Genomic DNA, 14,616 nt, shown 5'->3' with positions numbered 1-14,616 from the left:
TTAAGAGCTGGTGCTATGCACAAAAGTGAGCCTTATTATATTCAACTAGTACCACTCCAACTCCTGCTCCAGTTATAGCAGACCAGAAATGACTCTGCCTTATATGTTTGATTGTAATCTTCAAATAAAAATAATCAACAACCTTTCCTGCACAAAACCCCCCATTAATTTGTAGCCGTGAAGAGAAACCATGTAAGTAGGAGGGGTTGTCAGTTAAAATGAATTCCAAGTCCAATATACTCTTTTTGTAATAAAACATTTATTACCACATAAATCTGTATATATTTCAGTGACAATACACATTTTTGTGTAAAGGAACCGAATGCAGAATGATATATTGTGGGCCTTCAAAATCACATCGACAGTACAAAGTATTATGGTGAATGATTTTTTTTCTCCTTAAAATCCATCAGTATATCAATGTATGGCTTTACTACAACCAAGACAACATTTATTCAATGGAAAACCTAACAGCAACAGTTGCCAATAATAGAGCTGCAAATTAATTTCAAACACATGTCCGATGACCAAAGAATGCCACTGAGTTATTGGGATAGAAAACAAATATGGGGCATAGGAGTTACTTACTGTTAATACCTGAAAAACAGTCTCCTTATTTGAACAATGCTGCAAGAATACAAAAACAGTGTTCAGCTTGATTTGTTGCTTGAATAGCAATACAATCACGGATATGCTTAGTTATGAATAAAACATCTAAAAGTGAATTGCAGACATGCTCAGTAGAATTATTACTATTTTTGTTGTGTAATTTATTTGTGAAAGAAATATGAATCTTTCAAATATTTATTTTATCCACGCCACAGAAGACATCATTTTTCAGAGCATGAAAAAATAATTCATCTCTGAGGCCGTAAATGAGAGGGCTCAGACATCTTGGAGCGAGACGAAACAATATGTAATTCATGTACCTGACCTCGATGAAAAGTCTTAGATTAATGTGAAGCAAAGCAGCTTCTATTAAAGGACACCACAGCTGGATTAAACAGAGCAGCTGCTGGAAAGTATGAAGCATTACTGTTTTGAGCGCTTTCCGTGTTGAGTTTTTGTTCTCTCCTGATGCATTTTTGGCCACTTTCATTATTTTAACATAGCAGAAGAAAATGACGATACACAAAATCAAGAAGTAAAACTGATACATTGTTGACCTCATATGTTCCTGCCATCTGTACACAATGAAAACCTCTACAGAACATAGATTGGATTCTTTGTAAAAGCTAAGCGGGACTGATGCAAAAAAGGGGGAGAGAACCACAATACAGGGCACGGAGCTGACGCCGTGAATGATGAGGATGCAAAACACTGTGCTTCTCGGGGAGCACAGCTCTCCGTGGCGCAGCGGCTCGCAAATAGCCACATAACGCTCCAGGGTCATTGCTGTCAAAGTAACAGGTGTGATTGTCATATACAGAAACACTGCAACAGAGAGAATGACACATAACCAAACTGGCAAGACAACGCCAAAATACGTGAAGACGAGCAGGATATCAGACACAAATAAAATGAAGCTATCAGACAGTAGTGTAACAGCAAATAAGATATAGCGTGTAGTTGTGTAGAAGCAGTCCTTTCTTAAAAAGGTTACAAAGAGCAAACAGTTGACGGAAAGGAAAATTATCACCAGGAGTTGCACAACAATGACCCGGTGAATGCTCTGCTGATGCACGACACGACCACCAACCGATGAGTTGTTATAAGCCATCACTTTTCTAAGCAAATACACATGTTGCTGAGTTTATGCCAAATGCTGTCATTATTTGTTGTGGCTTTCAAAATAAAATTAGGTTGTTATCACAAAAAGAAAAAAGGTTAGTTCAAGCTTCTCTGTGGTGTGAAAATTAGGATTTATGTAAAGTAAATTTACCAAATCCTCCCTTCAGTGCTGTGCATGAAGACTTTATAGACTGAATCCAAGCACAGAACCACGCACTCGAATGTATCTCTCACCACTTTGTGTAAGTGGTCCTCAGGGGCCCTCTGGACGAATCCATCTTGTAGGTGGATACTAATAAGCAGTGTTGGGAGTAACGCGTTACAAAAGTAATGCATTACTGTAATGCATTACTGTAATGCATTACGTTTTGCTGTAACGCGGTAATGTAAGGCATTACAAAAAAAAAAACTGGTAATATTTTACTCGGTACAAATCTCAGTAACGTGCGTTACAATGCATTTTAAACCCGAAATCAATTGACTCTACATTCGCGATCGAGAGATGGGCATACGCTCCACTTTTGGAAAAGTTGGAAAGCCGGTCCATGTGACTCTACACTATGTTAATTAAGCGCTGTTGTTAGCAGGCTCCATGAGCTGGACACCGACTCACGGAGCGTCTCCCGGTCGGTCAGAGAGCAGCCGACCCCGGCAGTCACACCGAGGATCAACAGCTGAGGGGCGGCGGCGAGGAGGCAGAGGCTCCGCTTTTATGTCCGCGTCATAACGCTTTTGGTGCGTGTTTAAAACAGTAGGTTTACTTCAAAACGCGAGCGTCAGACGCTGTCAGAGCGTTTATGAACAGTGTTTTAGAGCTCCCCCTAAATGTCTCAGGTAGGCTTTCAGGTAATTTCGCAGCATAACACAGCGCCTTCCGGGTCATTAAAAAAGACGTACGGCAAATCTGGAATGAAAAATGTCACTGTTATTTCATCCCCGAATCCCATTCATGAACACAATATCTAATATCAGTTAACGAGTCATTTTCCGTTTTTAAAACGAATAACGGGATACGAGTCATTTTCCGTTTTTTGTTCTTTTATTTTGAAACGAAAAACATCACATCCTGCTGTGTAATTAGCTGCATTGAACACAAGAAGATCTATTGAGAACAAAAAATCCATATTTCCTTTTATTTTGGCGAAAAGTAATGCAAAAGTAATGTAAAAGTAGTGTAATGCCTTACAATTCAAAGACAGTAATATTGTAATATTGTAGTAACTAATTACTTTGAAATGACAGTAACAAGTAATAAATAATGCATTACGCTTTTGAAGTAACTTGCCCAACACTGCTAATAAGCAACCTTTGCTGCGGTGGCATCTTACTTGTCATCTTCGATGTAACACTACAATGAATGTAAAGCAGAGATCTTGTACAGGGGGTCCACCGAGTTACTGCAGGGGTTCCCAGAAATGATTAGATCCCAAACTTTTTTTCTTCCAAAAATTGAAATATTTCCAATAAATACACATTCACCGTGAACGAGATGCGTTTAGGAATTATTATTATTGACAAAGAGAATGAAGTGTCGAAGATCTTGGTTCTTGTAGAGAATCCGCTGCCGCTCCCGGGCAGGACCCAAAAATCTCCAATTACTTAAGAAGAGATTGAGCGGATTTGAGATCTTTGAGATCTGAACGGATGTAGCGGTCGTACGTTTGGGAGGACCGGCGGCCCACGGGACGTATGAAGTGTTCTGGGATGCCACTACGGGAGGCCGAAGTGGCCGTTCCGATTCTGAAGGAGTGCCCGGAGTAGTTGTCGGGCCAAATACCAGACAATGAGAGCATGAGGCGAAAGTGATGGTGGGACTAGAATCGTGTAGCCACTTGGCTGGACTCGGAAATGAAGAAGGGATCTGTCATGTTGTGCTCTGAGTGTTAAAAGAATTTTTCCGTAAACGAATAAATTCAACCAAGGAGGAGATCGGAGACATAAGTAAAGTCGACATCTGACTTTAATCTTGTACAAGAGGAGCAGTTACAGTGCAACAACGTGTGAGGATGCTACAGAGGAAGTGCTCAAATCACTGTTGTGACTTGAGTCTTTTAAAGGCACAGGAGATGATGCGTCATTGACAGTTAATCTTCATGCAGAACTAGACATCATGACTACCAGGCCTCTGATAACATTTAGGTCAGCAATGGGGAGACTAAAGTAATAAACAGTTCAACACATAAAGCTGTAACCTGAACTAAGAAAACTTTAAGACATGAGGTTATACAAAATTCTTATAACATTCCCTCCTGTTTATGCTTATCTTAAGCATAATCATTAGTTAAATTTTGTGGAGGGTGAGAGCGAAAACCCTGTCAGGCAGTGCCATAGCAACTTCGATACCATCTTTTACATTCAGGCAGGGAAATTCTCTCACGGCCCCTCTGCCTACAGGCGACCGCCTTGTGGTCCTCCAGTCCAATTGGGAAAATACAATGATTCAATTCAAACAAGGTTATACATCATACATCTAGCAAATCTAATCTCTAACAGTCTAAAGCTTAATAGGAAGGAAGAATAGAAATCAAACAAAATGTCCAACGCAGGCTGGTCAACCCATCGATCCCGTTAGTCGAACCTGGCCCTGTCTAAGAAATCTCACCCTAGACTCGTGGAAAACAATAAAACATTACAGACTTCCTTCCATCATGTGATTAACATACAGTGGAGATAACATCCTTCTCTTAGGCTACACTCGTAATGCTTATCAGTATCTTACATCTTCCTTTTGGGATTTTCTGTAAATACATCATTGTGCTGTGGAATTTATGTTTTTATTTTTATTTAAACTACTAATCATAGAAATCCTCCAAGTCTCCGTGCATGTCCTCAGCTTCCAGATCACCTGGAACTTTCTGCTCACCTAGGAGTCGGGAAGCACACTTCACAGGGGTTATTTCATCGTCACTGTAATCTGATAGATATGATGTTGCATCACCTTTATCCTCCTCATCCGGCACTCTGGTGTACAGTAACATCTTGTTCATGGCAACGTCAATCAGCCTCTGAACTAAGTCTCTCAGGAATGGAACACAACAACAACACAACGCAGTCATAATTATGGTCATTATATTTATGGTTATCAAAACTGTATGAGCCCTGACCACCTCCCGAACATGTTCTCCATCCATGAAAAGTAAGGGTGTTCATCAATACCTGAGTTTTCTGCAAACTCCTCGGATAGCGATGTCAAACCTGCCAGCGCCCTAGTCCCACTGCTGTCAGGAGCGGTGTTATTGGGAATGAAAGTGCAACACATATCCCCAAACATCTTACACACGCCTCCCTTCTCGGCCAGCAGCATGTCCAGCGCCAGCCGTTTCTGCCATGCCAAGAGACTAGTCCTATCTAATTGTGAAGACAACCCCTTGATGCTGTCTCTGACATAATTGATAAACCTTTGTTGGTTATAATACATATAGTTAATCCAATCAACATTTTTAATGTTGGTCTAAGTGTCTTACCACCGCAGAACCACCAGATGTCCGCCCTGGTCACAAGTTGTCTTCTCACCCACACATTCTGCTCACCCCCTTCTCCTGCTGATAACTTCAGGGTTAGATTACAGGGAGCCAAAGTTCCTACACTAACTGTACCTTCTTCTCTAGACAGACAGGTGTAGTTGCCGTCATATGGCTCAAACCAGGGTGGCCGCGTGTGAGTTGGCACAGGGGGAAACAAGTGGTGTACAGTGGTGCAGTTCCTGTCAGTGGGTAGAGACACAGAGTTATACAATTTGCGGTCTGATTTCTCTTTTAGCTCTTAATTTGGCTGGTGTTGAATTAGCTAGCGTTGTATTGGCTAGTGTCGAATTTACAATCAGTGATTCAGCTGCGGTGCGATTGTTGTTGCCATTCGATTGTTGAGACTGAAGTTTGTGTACCCAGAGTATCGGAGCTACCACTATCACTGCTATCAGACTGATTAGACACAATGTTCCTCTCATGCTGCATCCCGTCCTTCGAAACAGATGCCACAGTCTATCTGCCATGGTGTGGTGTTTTTACTTATCCGTCCCCTCCGGAGTGCTGTATGCTCTCTTACAGTGTGTCAGATGAACCCACGTTCCTCTCTCAGCGATGTGGACGGCTGTCGGTGTAGATAGCAGAACCTGATATGGACCTTCCCAGCTAGTAGATGACCAGTGATAACTGCAATGAAACTTTTAGTTGAATGTTAGACATTTCTGATAATTTAGCCATGACTTGGTTTCTGAAATATGGACTGTTTTCACAATAAATTGTTTCTGGGAATCCGAATCTTAGTGCAAAAATAGTAGCAAACATTTTTGCTACCACTATAGCGTTGTTTGTTGCTGTTGGTGTTATTTCAACCCATTTTGAAAACATATCTCCTATTACCAGACAGTATTTCTTCCCCTCTGATTTGTTTAGTTCGATGAAGTCCATGCATATTGTTTGGAAAGGATATTCAGCTTTCGGGAACGCTCCTCTTTTAGGTCTCATTCTTCCTTGTGAATTGTGCTTGGAGCAAATCAAACAGGATGCACAAAAATTTTTAGAGTAATTTTGGAATCCATATGTTGTAAAACATTTACTTATCATTGTCACCATCCCTCCTGTTGAGACATGGGTAATCCCATGACTCAAAATAGCCGCAAATCGATAGAGGGTTTTAGGAAGGATGGGCTTACCCTCAGGTCATCTCCAGATGTCGTCATCTGTTTGTTTTGCTCCTTTGTCGCGCCACAGTGATTTCTCAGTGTCTGGTGTTATAGCCTGCATGTCCTTCAAGATATCATGGTCAATGTGCTCTGTGTCAGTATCAGCTACACAAATGTAATCTGTGCCCCGTCCCTCTGTCGCTGCGCGTTTAGCTTCTACGTCTGCTTTGCGGTTTCCCCGTGAAACTGGTTAATATCAAATCTTTGTGTTGAATAGCTTTGCCTGTAGATGTTACCATGCCTCTGTTTTTCCACTGTTGTGCGAAAACATGCAGTGTGGAGAATGCATACTGGCTATCTGTGTAGACTGTGATAGCTTTCCCTTCCCCCAATCTACATGCCTCCATCAAAGCTACTCTGTCTGCTGCCTGTGCTGAGAAATGTGATGGCAAAGGTGAGGATTTCAGCACCCTCCCCTGTGTCACCACCGCACACTACTGGCATTCCTGCCATCTGGATTTTTCCTGCAGGAACCGTCAACAAACATTGTTATGTCTGGATGTGTGAGTGGTGTATCAGTCAGGTCTGCTCTCAGCAAAACAGTCTCCTCAGTTTTAACTAAGCAGTCATTTTTATCACCGTCCTGTTCGTGTGGCAAAAGTGTGGATGGATTCAATGTGTTGCAGCGTTCGATTGTCAAATGTGGCTGCACCATTAGTATTGTCATACAATTGAGATGCCGTGCTGGTGACATGAAAGCTACTTTGTTTTGCATCAGAAGTACAGAAATCGCATGTGAAACCTTCAACGTCAATGGATGAAACAACACGAGTGAAGCTGAACTTTGTACAGCAATAGCTGCTGCCTGCACTGCCTGTAAGCATGGAGGCCTAGCTCTTGCTATGGGATCAAGTTTAGAAGAGTAATAAGCTACTGGTCGTAGTTTTTGTCCAAAAGGCTGTTAGAACGCTAGTCTTGAATCCTTGTCTCACGTCACATGTTTGGATGAAAGGTTTTTTGTAGTCTGGGAGTGCTAATACTGATGTGCTCACTAAAACCTGTTTTAGTTGTTTGAAGGATTGTTCTGCCTCCTGTGTCCAAATAATCTTATCCCCGGCTGCCATAGGTTGATCATAGATTACACCCTGCAGTGGTTGTGCTAATTCAGCGTAATTAGCAATCCATTGCCTGCAAAAGCCTGTCATGCCTAAGAATGACATCATTTACTTTGTGACCTTGTTCAGCTAAAAACTTCAGCAGTGCTAAAGTGTCTATTTTACAGTCAGCTTGAGTTTTTGCCATCAGAATATCATCAACATACAATAGAATTTTGGTGGGTTAAATTTGGCTAAATTTGATGACATCGCCTGTGTGCTGTGTATGTGTGTGTGTGTGTGTGGGTGTGTGTGTGGGTGTGTGTGTGTCTCAGCATGACCTGTCCGTTGAGATAGCCACGCAGGGGATGATTCTCGGTTCCGGGGAGATGAGTCTCGATGCCGTCTGAGTCCTCTGCCTCTTGCCCCTCGTCCTCCTCCGGACCTGCAGCCTCTCACCCAATGTCCAGTTTTAGCAAACATCGTTCCTGTCTCTCGACCTGCTCCCCTCCACGCCCCCTCCCTCCTTCTCCTCCTCTCCGCCATCCACCCCGCTTTCTCGGTGCACCCTCTCGGTAAAACACATTGCAATCACTCCTCCAATCATCACCATCATCATCAAGACAAAGTAGTCACTTATCTCCTCCTTTCCCTTGTTTCTGTGTATGTGATGAAATAAGAGGATTGAATGTCTTACCGCTACGGGTTTTACCCCCTTGTTCTGCGTCCCATGGGTGCCCTGGTATTTGCGGAGCGGAGGCTTCTGGCGGTTCGGAGGAGACCGGACCATGTGCCGGCCTGGGGTGGAGTGGAGGTGGCCGCAGATGAGGCTGATCCGGGTAGGGAGAGGGACAGGCGTCGGACCCAGAGGGACTTCGTCATCATCTCTCCGTTGTTCTCGGCGAGAATAAAGAACAGGTTAAAGATTAGAACTTGTCTGTTTGTGTACTTCTTTTTCTTTTCACTCCTGCTCTAGCCTAATTTCCTTATCTTCCTGCTCCCAATCTTTTAGTTTCCTCCACATTTAGTATTCCCCGAAACCCATATTTGGTTTTCCACAGCTTAAGATATTTGACGCTGTCTTTATCTTTTTCCTGTATATACTTTGAAACTCCTGTATATCACCTTCCGTGTTCCGGCCGCAACACGAATGGCTGTTACCCATTTTTATTTTATTTATATTTAGTTCACCCTATCCTATTTTATTTTAAATAGGTTGTATATATACTCACAAACAAATAAAATAATAATAATAAGAAAAACATACACGGCAGAAACTCACAAACAAATATAATACGAACGTGCTCAGCAAAAAACTAATGTTTGTCTTACCTGAATGATAGCGCTTTTTCCCTTTTTGTTAACACAGGCGGCCTGGTGGATCAAAGTAGTTTACGTCGTTCCAAAGACATGTTACTGGCCTCCAGACCCAGTACTTTGAGGTAGGAATCAAAGTAGGTCCCGTCGTTCCAAAGACGTACACCTTATACTGTTCTCAGGCCCAGTACTCCGAGGTGCTTGTTTGACCTCGGGTTTTTTTACTGACTTGGCAAGACTCCCTCCTAAATCAAAACTACCCAATAGGAGAATCCCTCCTCTCCCCTTTTTTTTTTTTTTTTGTAACTGGTCGACTGTTGTCAACACAGTTCTCTGTGTCTTGCTAAATGAGTAGAAAAACCTTTTTACCCGATCTGGTAAAACTCTTTCTCGGCAAGTTGAGAATCCTGGATTGCCTTGTTGCTTCTCGGGCTTGTGGCCCCCGGACTTTAAACCGTGCAATCCTAGACAGCTTCGCGGCACTTTTTGGGTCTCCCACCCCCTCAACGCTTTTCGGACCTAAGCCTAAGCCCCCCGGATTTTAAACCCCACGCTTTTTTGGACCGTAGCCCCCGGACTTTAAACCTGGCTGTCTATTACTGGCACCAGACGCAGTCTTCGAGATCCCAGATCTCAGTTGTTTTACCAAATGGTGAAAATCCCCTCATTCAGGAATTTTGTGTTTGCCCGATTTGTTTTAGATGCCTCAGATTCCTCCTTCGTTCGGACCCCGTCACTGCTCTCCTCTCCAGCCGGGCCCGCCTTGCAAGGTGTTCAGGTCCGGTAGTTGGAGAAAAGAAACAGATATTGGGCCCCACGTTGGGCGCCAAATGTTAAAAGAATTTTTCCGTAAACGAATAAATTCACCCAAGGAGGAGATCGGAGACATAAGTAAAGTCGACATCTGACTTTAATCTTGTACAAGAGGAGCAGTTACAGTGCAACAACGTGCTCAAATCACTGTTGTGACTTGAGTCTTTTAAAGGCACAGGAGATGATGCGTCATTGACAGTTAATCTTCATGCAGAACTAGACATCATGACTACCAGGCCTCTGATAACATTTAGGTCAGCAATGGGGAGACTAAAGTAATAAACAGTTCAACACATAAAGCTGGAACCTGAACTAAGAACACTTTAAGACATGAGATTATACAAAATTCTTATAACACTGAGATTTGCGGAATTGCGAGAGTTTGGAGGTTTTCGAAGGGATTCAGTGGTGATTGGACCTTGAAGAAGAAGATGGGCGTTGGCGGACCGAATTGATTCGTTTTGGTTAGCTGTAAGTGGAGCACCATGATGTCGTCTGTAAAGCGAGACGAGTCGAAAATGCCAGCATGACGGCTTGAGTCGAAGCGAATGGTTGAGGAGGTGAATGCGGAGCATCTGAGGAAACCAACGAGGCGAACAAGAACATGGCTTCTGAGGTTGGGCGACTTGAGGAGTGCCGTACCAGGAATGGATCGTGCGGAGGCAGGTGGACTGCAAGTCGACAGTAAGAGGAAGACAACGAGGGTTTGTGGCTGGCTCTTGGCGTGGGAGTCCTTTAATGAGGGAAGTTATCTGGGGATGGCTGGTGGCCAGGCCCGAACTGCCGGTTATTAGCTTGGAGAAGAAGCTGGTACCGCTAAGGTACGCTTTGATGGTGTGTGTTTGGATTGCCCTGATGGAATGGGTGTAAGTGATGAAAGAGTCAAGGTGATAAGTTCGAATGACGGAAAGGTTGCGTTGTATTGGTCGTGGAAGAGGTGGAAGCTTTTCAGAGTTGTCAAGTAGGACGAGGGGGTTGAGCGTGATATGGAGGAATGGCTTTGGGAAGGTATCGGTGTGAGGTAGCGAGAAGAGGCTGGGTGAGCTGGGGCATAGATAGGGAGTGCGAGGTCGATGTAGTTACCGTCGATTGGCTGCCTACGTAGGCTGGTGGGAACGGGGAAAGCTGGGATATAGTAGATCCCTGCATCCCGGCACTGGCGTCTTGGTGCCAGGAGCCCGGGCTGAAGCGGGCTGCGGTGGTTATTGAAAAGCGGCAGGGGGCGCTGGCATCCCAGTGCCAGGAGCCCCGGCTGAAACGAGTTGTTGTGGTTGTTGGAAAACGGCGGGGGGCGCTGGCATCCCGGTGCCAGAAGTTGTGGCGGAAACTCCGGAGTTGTTTGATCTGGCAGAGGATCTCTGTCTCTGCTTTCGCTACTGCTCTTGTTTTCTTAGGGCTGTGTTTGATGGTACTATTAGCCCCCGGTTCTTTTGTTGGAAGCCCAAGGATAAACCGAAGAAATCCTCAGTTCATGAATATAGAATTTGTTCAGGCCGCAGTAAAGTATGGCGGGCCTGGCCTCCGAATGGCAGGGCTCCCGCAAGATCTCGGTCAGAGTCTAGTGTATGCTCCCACATTAACTACGTTTACATTATTTACTTCATTTTGTAATGCAGAGTGGTGATGGTCTACGCAGACTCAGATCTGGAGTTGCAGTCAAGTTAATTCTGTTTCTCCATGTCTTCTTGTTGATAAGGAGACTACTGCCGTGTCCTCATGCTGAGCAACTCCCGAAAAGAGGGAAGTCCTCTTCCACATCCTGGATAACATCCATGCTGCATTAAGAGCTGGTTCTATGCACAAAAGTGAGCCTTATTATATTCAACTAGTACCACTCCAACTCCTGCTCCAGTTATAGCAGACCAGAAATGACTCTGCCTTATATGTTTGATTGTAATCTTCAAATAAAAATAATCAACAACCTTTCCTGCACAAAACCCCCCATTAATTTGTAGCCGTGAAGAGAAACCATGTAAGTAGGAGGGGTTGTCAGTTAAAATGAATTCCAAGTCCAATATACTCTTTTTGTAATAAAACATTTATTACCACATAAATCTGTATATATTTCAGTGACAATACACATTTTTGTGTAAAGGAACCGAATGCAGAATGATATATTGTGGGCCTTCAAAATCACATCGACAGTACAAAGTATTATGGTGAATGATCTTTTTTCTCCTTAAAATCCATCAGTATATCAATGTATGGCTTTACTACAACCAAGACAACATTTATTCAATGGAAAACCTAACAGCAACAGTTGCCAATAATAGAGCTGCAAATTAATTTCAAACACATGTTCGATGACCAAAGAATGCCACTGAGTTATTGGGATAGAAAACAAATATGGGGCATAGGAGTTACTTACTGTTAATACCTGAAAAACAGTCTCCTTATTTGAACAATGCTGCAAGAATACAAAAACAGTGTTCAGCTTGATTTGTTGCTTGAATAGCAATACAATCACGGATATGCTCAGTTATGAATAAAACATCTAAAAGTGAATTGCAGACATGCTCAGTAGAATTATTACTATTTTTGTTGTGTAATTTATTTGTGAAAGAAATATGAATCTTTCAAATATTTATTTTATCCACGCCACAGAAGACATCATTTTTCAGAGCATGAAAAAATAATTCATCTCTGAGGCCGTAAATGAGAGGGCTCAGACATCTTGGAGCGAGACGAAACAATATGTAATTCATGTACCTGACCTCGATGAAAAGTCTTAGATTAATGTGAAGCAAAGCAGCTTCTATTAAAGGACACCACAGCTGGATTAAACAGAGCAGCTGCTGGAAAGTATGAAGCATTACTGTTTTGAGCGCTTTCCGTGTTGAGTTTTTGTTCTCTCCTGATGCATTTTTGGCCACTTTCATTATTTTAACATAGCAGAAGAAAATGACGATACACAAAATCAAGAAGTAAAACTGATACATTGTTGACCTCATATGTTCCTGCCATCTGTACACAATGAAAACCTCTACAGAACATAGATTGGATTCTTTGTAAAAGCTAAGCGGGACTGATGCAAAAAAGGGCGAGAGAACCACAATACAGGGCACGGAGCTGACGCCGTGAATGATGAGGATGCAAAACACTGTGCTTCTCGGGGAGCACAGCTCTCCGTGGCGCAGCGGCTTGCAAATAGCCACATAACGCTCCAGGGTCATTGCTGTCAAAGTAACAGGTGTGATTGTCATATACAGAAACACTGCAACAGAGATAATGACACATAACCAAACTGGCAAGACAACGCCAAAATACGTGAAGACGAGCAGGATATCAGACACAAATAAAATGAAGCTATCAGACAGTAGTGTAACAGCAAATAAGATATAGCGTGTAGTTGTGTAGAAGCAGTCCTTTCTTAAAAAGGTTACAAAGAGTAAACAGTTGACGGAAAGGAAAATTATCACCAGGAGTTGCACAACAATGATCCGGAGAATGCTCTGCTGATTCAATACACGACCACCAACCGATGAGTTGTTATAAGCCATCACTTTTCTAAGCAAATACACATGTTGCTGAGTTTATGCCAAATGCTGTCATTATTTGTTGTGGCTTTCAAAATAAAATTAGGTTGTTATCACAAAAAGAAAAAAGGTTAGTTCAAGCTTCTCTGTGGTGTGAAAATTAGGATTTATGTATAGTAAATTTACCAAATCCTCCCTTCAGTGCTGTGCATGAAGACTTTATAGACTGAATCCAAGCACAGAACCACGCACTGGAATGTATCTCTCACCACTTTGTGTAAGTGGTCCTCAGGGGCCCTCTGGACGAATCCTTCTTGTAGGTGGATACTAATAAGCAGTGTTGGGAGTAACGCGTTACAAAAGTAATGCATTACTGTAATGCATTACTGTAATGCATTACGTTTTGCTGTAACGCGGTAATGTAAGGCATTACAAAAAAAAAAACTGGTAATATTTTACTCGTTACAAATCTCAGTAACGTGCGTTACAATGCATTTTAAACCCGAAATCAATTGACTCTACATTCGCGATCGAGAGATGGGCATACGCTCCACTTTTGGAAAAGTGTGAAAGCCGGTCCATGTGACTCTACACTATGTTAATTAAGCGCTGTTGTTAGCAGGCTCCATGAGCTGGACACCGACTCACGGAGCGGCTCCCGGTCGGTCAGAGAGCAGCCGACCCCGGCAGTCACACCGAGGATCAACAGCTGAGAGGCGGCGGCGAGGAGGCGGAGGCTCCGCTTTTATGTCCGCGTCATAACGCTTTTGGTGCGTGTTTAAAACAGTAGGTTTACTTCAAAACGCGAGCGTCAGACGCTGTCAGAGCGTTTATGAACAGTGTTTTAGAGCTCCCCCTAAATGTCTCAGGTAGGCTTTCAGGTAATTTCGCAGCATAACACAGCGCCTTCCGGGTCATTAAAAAAGACGTACGGCAAATCTGGAATGAAAAATGTCACTGTTATTTCATCCCCGAATCCCATTCATGAACACAATATCTAATATCAGTTAACGAGTCATTTTCCGTTTCTCGTTTTCCGTTTTTAAAACGAATAACGGGATACGAGTCATTTTCCGTTTTTCGTTCTTTTATTTTGAAACGAAAAACATCACATCCTGCTGTGTAATTAGCTGCATTGAACACAAGAAGATCTATTGAGAACAAAAAATCCATATTTCCTCTTATTTTGGCGAAAAGTAATGCAAAAGTAATGTAAAAGTAGTGTAATGCCTTACAATTCAAAGACAGTAATATTGTAATGTAACTAATTACTTTGAAATGACAGTAACAAGTAATAAATAATGCATTACGCTTTTGAAGTAACTTGCCCAACACTGCTAATAAGCAACCTTTGCTGCGGTGGCATCTTACTTGTCATCTTCGATGTAACACTACAATGAATGTAAAGCAGAGATCTTGTACAGGGGGTCCACCGAGTTACTGCAGGGGTTCCCAGAAATGATTAGATCCCAAACTTTTTTTCTTCCAAAAATTGAAATATTTCCAATAAATACACATTCACCGTGAACGAGATGCATTTAGGAATTATTATTATTGACAA

At 42.7% G+C, this 14,616-nt stretch overlaps 2 pseudogenes across 2 annotated transcripts; both read right to left on the bottom strand.

The window, feature by feature from the left end:
• Positions 1-796: 796 nt before the first annotated feature.
• LOC311019719 (odorant receptor 131-2 pseudogene) lies at positions 797-1,720 on the bottom strand (annotated as a pseudogene). The gene has a single exon. The product of its transcript is annotated as an odorant receptor 131-2 pseudogene (transcript).
• A 10,435-nt stretch (positions 1,721-12,155) lies between these two features.
• Positions 12,156-13,079, bottom strand: LOC311019718 (odorant receptor 131-2 pseudogene; annotated as a pseudogene). Its single transcript has one exon. The product of its transcript is annotated as an odorant receptor 131-2 pseudogene (transcript).
• Between the last annotated feature and the right edge of the window lie 1,537 nt (positions 13,080-14,616).

Source organism: Eutrigla gurnardus (genome assembly GCF_963514095.1).
Source record: "Eutrigla gurnardus genome assembly, chromosome: 10".
Taxonomy (NCBI): domain Eukaryota; kingdom Metazoa; phylum Chordata; class Actinopteri; order Perciformes; family Triglidae; genus Eutrigla; species Eutrigla gurnardus.
Note: the sequence above shows the minus strand (reverse complement) of the source record. Positions and strands in the feature narration are given on the sequence as shown.